Consider the following 7,734-nt stretch of genomic DNA (forward strand, 5'->3'; position numbering starts at 1 on the left):
AGGTAAGATAGACCAGTAATGGGTTTGTTGGCAAGTGGACAAAACAACGGAAAGCTAACTCAATGATCAGGAAGTATTTACGAATGTGTGATTGGCAGCTTCTCTGCCACAGACTGCATGTGATATAACTGACCTATTAAAGAGTTGCTAGGAAACCGAAATCAATGCAGCAACTGTTGCACCCAGCTCTGCTCCAGACTTTAATCTCCCAGTTTATTAAAACAGTATTACTGTAAGACACAACATGACTCAGCAGCAAAGAGGCCATAAAACACCACCTTATCTTTGGTGTGTTATTCCTCACAGTGTTCCAGTTCCTTGGCCAAGTCTGTCTGTTTCACTGGTCTGATAGGTCTGATTTCGGCACTGACTCATTTAGCCAGCTTATATAACTGACTGATGAGGGCCGCCTTCCTGCTTTCTGTTCCCATCCGTCCCCTCCATTTTTTTTCTTTCTTTTTTCCAAATCATGCCTGCAGCTCTCTGCTGCCTCACCACATCCTTGTCTACTCATCTTGCTGTCTATATATATATTCTGTTATTCCGTCTCTTGTAATTAAACCTGAGTCTACAGGTCATTTAGGAACATTTCCATTGTTTGGCTGGAGTAGAATCACATCTTATGGGGGGAGATCAAAACAAAAATTTTAACAGATGTTACAAGCTAGCATGCAAGATGAAATCACAAAATAAGCATTAGACTGACAATTGACCAACATAAAACATTTATATGAGCTAAATCTTTCCAGATGCTTTAACCTTGGATGCACATGGGATTTGGGGGTGGGGGTCGGGGGGGGCTCTTAGAGAAGGCCGAGAGCTTTTTATTTGAAGGGAGCAAATACAATTATAATTACTCTTTCTTTGCATGATTTTGACAATCAACCAATGGTGGTTTTGTAAAGAGAGACACACTTATGTTGAAAGGAATACAAAACAGACATCAAATGACAATACGTTGGCCTTTCAAAATTCATAGACATGTGGTAAGCCTGAATAAAGCACTATTCAGACAAATGCAGGGTCCATTTATCTATGGTGTCATCCAAACCCACATACACTGACACATAGGGTTGGGTACCGAAACCCGGTTCTACGCAAATGGTAGTATCCGGACCGGATTAGAACGCAAATTTCGGTTCTTCATTTCGGTTCCGACTGAAATATTTTCCCTCCGTCGCTCTGGACAATTGTCTGCCCTTTCTTACTCCTACCTGGGTGTGTACAGGCCTCTTGGACACCGTCTGAGAGAGTTTTCTCCTGTGTAGGACAGGCCATAAGTCAGGAGAGGTGTAGTATCTTGCCAGAGAAGGCAAATATGGTCATTTTTCTGCAAAAGAACTGCTAAAGTTTGAAGCTGGTTGGCATACCAACTCAACAACATTTATTTTGTTGTTACTTGTTAATATAGTGTAACTGTTGTTTGTTAAATTATGACTTAGGTTTAAGTACTTTAAAATGTTAATATATTGTTACATTTAAATAATTTTCAATTTTAAAAAACTCCATAAAAAGCCTTTCTTTTATGTCATTTTTCAGTTTTTCAAGAATCGGTTTAGGAATTGGAATCATTTTAAAAGTACCGGTTCGGCATCAGAATCGTAAAAATCCAAACGCTACCCAACCCTACTGACACAACAATTTGTATATCTCACGAAATTACGGCGAGCAGTCATGTGACTGTGAAGTGATGGTTCGGATGGTTGTGACAGCAGTCGTGACAGTTAAGTTTAGCCACAAAAAGGTGTCTGTGAAACAGTGATGTGGAAGTTAAGGTTAGGCACCAAAACGACTAGTTCAGATTACAAAAAAGTTAGTTGTTTGGGTTAAAACACTAGTCCCCATAAAGTAAAACGTGTCCTGGGTAAAAGTCTTGTGTTTTGCCCTGTACTTTTTTCCGCGATACCGTGATGGTTGTGACAGCGGTTGAGACAGTTACGTTTAGCCACAAATAAGTGACTGTGATGTGGCAATTAAATTTAGAATGATGGGCGCAGGTGCATTTGCTATTTTCGACGCGGGCGTGGACGGGAAATTGACAACTGCGTCGGTCTTAAACTAGCAAAGACACTTGCGTCAGGCTTTGCGCTGCGCTGCGCCAGGTGCAAGATAGGGCCCTTAGTGTGTTTTGGGACACATGCAACACCCCAACTTCCTCCCTACGCAGATTTTGACAGTCTTATACTAGACACACCTGTCATAAGTACCACGGCCACTAACAGTCATATGTGGGGCTCAGTAATAAATACTTGGAATTCATGCGAATTAGAGTGCATTACTTTTCGTAGCTACATGTACGAATGGTTCATGAGAACAGCCTGAATGCCTGTATGCTACATAAGCGTGCATACATTATGGCATAATCTCATTCCATATTCAGGCATTACATAATCAGGATATTGTTGCTCATGGAAACTCTTCCTAATAAAACTTTCGACACAGAGGCTGCCACCATGACCTTTCACCTGGAAGCTGCTCAGTAATGGCTTTGGATGTGGCTGTGGGAAAATAGTGTCGGTGATAAAAGCGAGGAAGATGAGTCAGAGTGTCGGAGAGGCATCATATCTTGTTTGGACAGCGGTTTCCTCAGTTGTAGAGCAAGTGATGGAGAGGTTAACTGCTGCTGCCCTCCGCTATAAGACGTTTATCTCTTTACATGATTCTCTTTGGTGCATCTCTGTTGTGCTCTCCAGCTCTAAAATATAGTCCTGATTTATTATAGCGTGAGTCTTACTTTTTGTAGTTCCGGCCAGCATTTCTATTGGTGATAATAACACTATAGGTTTTGTGCTAAGATTTGGGAATGCAACAATGCTAAAAATAAGTCCTATGAGGCATGCTACTATGAGCAGCTAGATATTTTAGGTAGCGAAAACAAAGTTAAATGGTAAAATGATTACCCAAACCTTTCCGCTGTAAACATTAATCACAGTTTGTGGACCGACTTCCTGGTTCATTGTTAACCAACTCTACTTGCCATTGTGGGTGCTCCAAATGTCAATAACACAGACTTTTCCGACTTTGTTGTAGTAATGTTGCTGTTTTCCCAGACCTCAGCAATTACTTTGGTGAGTACAATCTTATCATAGCAGATATAAATAATGACTAAGACGTTGACAAAAATACCCAAATTGTAGTATAAGAAAATTATCCTTTATTGTCTTTTTATCTCTTTCGCTTCAATTACATTTTGTAACTGAATGAGTACTGCTTTGCACAAAAAAATAACAAAATAGACCAATGTTTTTTAGCAAAAGTTAAAGCAGCATTCATTGACTTATTGGCCAAATGGGGGCAGTGGAACTACCTGGAAAGACATCCAGCAGACACGGAGAAACCAAGCCACCAGGAACAGCGCCATGTCTCAAAGCAACCATGGGCTTAGCGGATAACAGTGGACTTGCACCCCTCTGGCCCAGAAAGACTTTTCACATAGACTTTGCATGGCGACAGAAACTTGTATATTTCAGCGGATCATTTTTTTGGGGGGTACATGAACTTACCAGCCAGAACACTTAAAGGGTCCTTGTTTAAAATGTCACGTTTGTAACATTTTTAACATTCACTAGTAGCCAAACCCAGAGTTATTAAACTAGGCATGATGAATTTGCATAATGGACGCGAGCTCATATGACGGTTCTCCCGTGGTCCTGTAGCTGTAATAATGGATATAGCTAATGGTTGTAATTCACCTATTAATACATCCATGGTATTATCTTATGATACATCCGAGGGATGTATGGATGTATGTATGCTGTAAAGCCTGTAACGTGGATGTAACGTCATTAGCGTTTCCCAAATGCCGGGGCTATCGGCTAGTAGCTAACATCAGCGGTAGCTAGCATGGATGTATTAAGAGAAGCTAGCTAGTAGCACAACATAATGATTACATCTCCTTGGTTGTCTAAATACATCCATCGTTTATTGAGATAAGCATGTAAACAATCAGGAACAACGAAAACACAATGCTAGTGAATATTTTAGACAATGAAACGGCGACTTCATGAGTTTGCCGCTTGTAAGAGACACGAGAGAGAAGCTCATGAACAAGCATGTTGCTACCGGTTGCTACGACAACACAAACAAACTGTCGCTAGTGCGCATGTCCATCGTGATGTCATGGGCCAGTCAACGCGGAAGATCCGAGCTCCGTGATTGCTTTATGCGCTTTTGAGCATTCTCATTGGAATGACCGAGGCTTCCTGCCGAACGCTGTATCCAGTTCTCTTAATACATCCATGGGAGAAACATAAGCAGTCATTTGGAGCCGTGTCTGTGTGCACCTGATGAATTTAAGTCAACTCTCTTTTAAGCTCTATTCCTTTTTAGCTGTAAAATGCTCCACTAAAGACAGCTAGTTGCTAACTTTGTGTGCCTGCCGTTTGGTGCTGTACAGTGGGTTTAACAGGGCCTTTTTGCTGCGTGAGTTGGATGAGAGCAGTGAGAGTGAACCAAAACATAAAGTAAAACCAAAACAATGAGTTAAAAGATGATAAAATGCTCTGTAGACTGTGGACAAGAAATTATAGGTATTTGTTATTATAGTTACATATTCACATCACATATTTATAATGACCTTCCATCACATTTTTTCCTTTTCTATTGCTCCTTTTTTTTTCTCTCTCTCTTTCTCTTTTTCTTTTTTTTTTTTTTTTTTTTTTTTTTTTTTTTTTTTTTTTTTTTTTTTTTTTCTCTCTCTCCTCCTCTCTCTCTCTCTCTCTCTCTCTCTCTCTCTCTCTCTCTCTCTCGACAGACCACCTCAGCTCCTCTGTTCCTGAGCTACACGTCACAGAGAGAAGACCAGATCACTGCGCTTCACCTGCTGTTCCCAGCATTCCTTGCTTAGCTGCTGTAATCCTGGGGGCTATGGATAAAATAAACACACAGTGGATTACACTCAGTGTGTTTGTGTGTGTGTGTGTGTGTGTGTGCGGGGGAGGGGGGGGGATAAAAGAGATGAAACAGAGGATGACTATTGCCGGTGCAGTGTAATCCATTTGCAAGACGATGTGTGTATGTGTGTGTGTGTGTGTGTCCATGAAGGACCCTATCACCAGGTAGGCCCATTCATCACTAATGATGGTCTGTGTGCACGGAGCTTACTGTAGATCCCCTGCTCTTACACAAACACACACACACACACACGCACACACATTGGGGCCACCCAACTTTCTGCGCGCTCCTTTTTACTTCTGAAAGCATTTTTTTCGTGGTTTCACAGACCATCTCTATTCAACAGAAAACGAATGGCTAAAATAATGGAAAATTTAAATGTTCCTACACACACACACACACACACACACACATGGCCCACCCAAGGTAAAATGTTAGCAGATTAATGAAACATGCAAATATCCAGCGGGTTCATCCAGCTCTGTCCCCCCTACTGTGTCTCTTTCACATGCATAAGGACCATTAATATGAACGCCAAAGGGACAGTACTGTATGTGCCATTTGAATGTTAATCCTCCAGAAAAGAACTATTGTTTTGCTGTCGCAGTAGGTGGGGGTCGGCGGTGGTGGTGGGGGTGTACTGGTTAAGAAACGTTGAAGCAGTTTGAACATGGTAATGAACTTGAGAGGTTTAGGCTCCAGTGGCTCCAGACCTGGACAATAAAGTCCGCCTGAGCATGAAATGGTAGGATGGGTTTCCTGCTGGTCTCTCTCCCCACAAACACACACACACACACATGCCCACACACACACACACACACACACACACACACACACACACACACACACACACACACACACACACACACACACACCACCACCACCATGCTCCATTCTCTATTCTCTATTCTCTATTCTCTTTCCTCCTTGGACCTCCTTAACATATCCTGACCCAGGGACGGGAGGGGGGTGTGGGGGAAGGTAAAGGGGGGCTGGATGCAGTGTCCAGTCCTTCTCCTCGACCTGGCCCGATTCAACAACAACAGCTGAAATGGCTTGCAGATGTGGTTAGGCTAATAAATTTGTTGTGAACTTTTTTGGGGAGTTTTCAAATTGGGGTTGTAGAGCAGACTGGACCTTAGGGGGCTATTTGTGTGAGTTTGGATCTGCACACGTGTGTGTTTGCAAAAGTGTGCATATGTGTCTGTGTAGTGTGTATCTTGTCCATGAACCATTCAGGGTTTTATGTGCACACGTGCATCTATGTGTGTTTTTGTCCGCTCAAGGTCTCAGTAAAACATCAGGACCAGTGTAGAAACATCTTTTATCCATTGATGTATAGAAATCTATCAAGTAGGCCTGTAGAGACAAAGTGGGGAACATAAAACCCTGTCTGCTGGCTATTGATACAACCCAGGATATATTTAGGGGCACTTAATATGTAGGTGGGCCAGTAGAGCTAGCAGTGCCTTAAAGCGGCCATATTATGCTAATTTTCAGGTTCATAATTGTATTTAGAGCTTGTACCAGAATAGGTTTACATGGTTTAATTTAAAAAAAAAAAAACACCATATTTTTGTTGTACTGCACACTGCTGCAGCTCCTCTTTTCACCCTGTGTTCAGGTCTCTGTTTTAGCTACAGAGTGAGACCTCTCACTGCTGTAACATCTTTGTTGGCAGTCGTACATGCGCAGTAGCTAGGTAAGATCACATCATCTAGCTGTTTGTTTCTACAACTTCAGTAGCACAAGGCAGGATTAGCCGGGAGACTTCTTCTAAACGAGGGCACGCTTCCAACTTTGCGTGGAATACCTGCAGAACAGGGACATGTGAGTAGTTCTTTTGTAGATTATGGTGAACTAGTGTGTGTTGTAGCAGTGTTTTGCCATTCAGAACGAGCTAGCATGCTACGGTTAGCCACCTCGTCTCGGCTCCTGACGTAGAAAGCCGTGCCGATTTTTGAACAGCTCACCCGGAGACTGAAGGCAGGATACATTCAGAAAACCGTATCTCACTCAAAACAGTATGGACTTTTTTTTTCTCCAAGTTTGTATGCGTGTGGAAGCACCAGAGACACAAAATAACTCACCAAATCCCAGAAAAAGTGATTTTCTTCATAATATGGGCACTTTAAAGCCAGTCTATGTTTAGATGACTAAACAATCTTAAATAATAAAGATCTTTGTATTACAAATTACTATGACTCTCTATCTGTGCTAACTACATTTTAGCATGCCAGCATATTAATGATAGCTAATGAAAGTTAATGATAATGTATTTAAAGCAAGAATCAAAAGAGTCATGAAAAATGGAGAAAAAAAATCCAATGTGCCGTTAACCTGTTATTGCCACTTGTAGCCACAGTGGCTGAATTCTACTGAATTGCTCGTCCTTTTTACAGTTTTACAGTGTTTTAGCACCTTTTATAAAAAAACATATTTAAAGACCCTTTAAATCTATTTTCTCAATCGGCTTCTTACTATAATTGATGGGACTCTACATGAACGCACAATTTCAAAAGTTCTAACAGTTTGGTCATTTCACATGAGAGACTTCTGTATTTGTGTTTTTATCGTGTGGACAGAGCTCGGGTGGAAACAGGTGGTGCCACGTACAGCTTCAACCTATCAGAGTTTAGCAATATTGAAATCAACAATCTGATGACACCTGGTTGGTTGTTTGGTCACTGTCAATCACATCGGACTAAACCACACCCCGCACCACATCCTGTTGTAAGAAAATACTTCAGTTTTTAAACCAAGTTGTTAAATACAGCAGCAGTCTTGAAAAGTAGGAAAGCAATCATTTGCAATAATCAGCTTTAAAGTAATAAAAACTAA

General features: G+C 41.4%; 1 long non-coding RNA gene across 1 annotated transcript in view; it reads left to right on the forward strand.

The window, feature by feature from the left end:
- LOC120547661 overlaps positions 1 to 4,883 on the forward strand; it is a 45,537-nt gene extending 40,654 nt beyond the window's left edge. The window contains exons 2-3 of the long non-coding RNA XR_005637095.1: positions 3,031 to 3,068; positions 4,754 to 4,883. This is a non-coding gene — a long non-coding RNA (uncharacterized LOC120547661). The remainder of the gene's footprint in view (positions 1 to 3,030; positions 3,069 to 4,753) is intronic.
- Positions 4,884 to 7,734: the final 2,851 nt, after the last annotated feature.

Source organism: Perca fluviatilis, chromosome 19 (assembly GCF_010015445.1).
Source record: "Perca fluviatilis chromosome 19, GENO_Pfluv_1.0, whole genome shotgun sequence".
Lineage (NCBI taxonomy): Eukaryota > Metazoa > Chordata > Actinopteri > Perciformes > Percidae > Perca > Perca fluviatilis.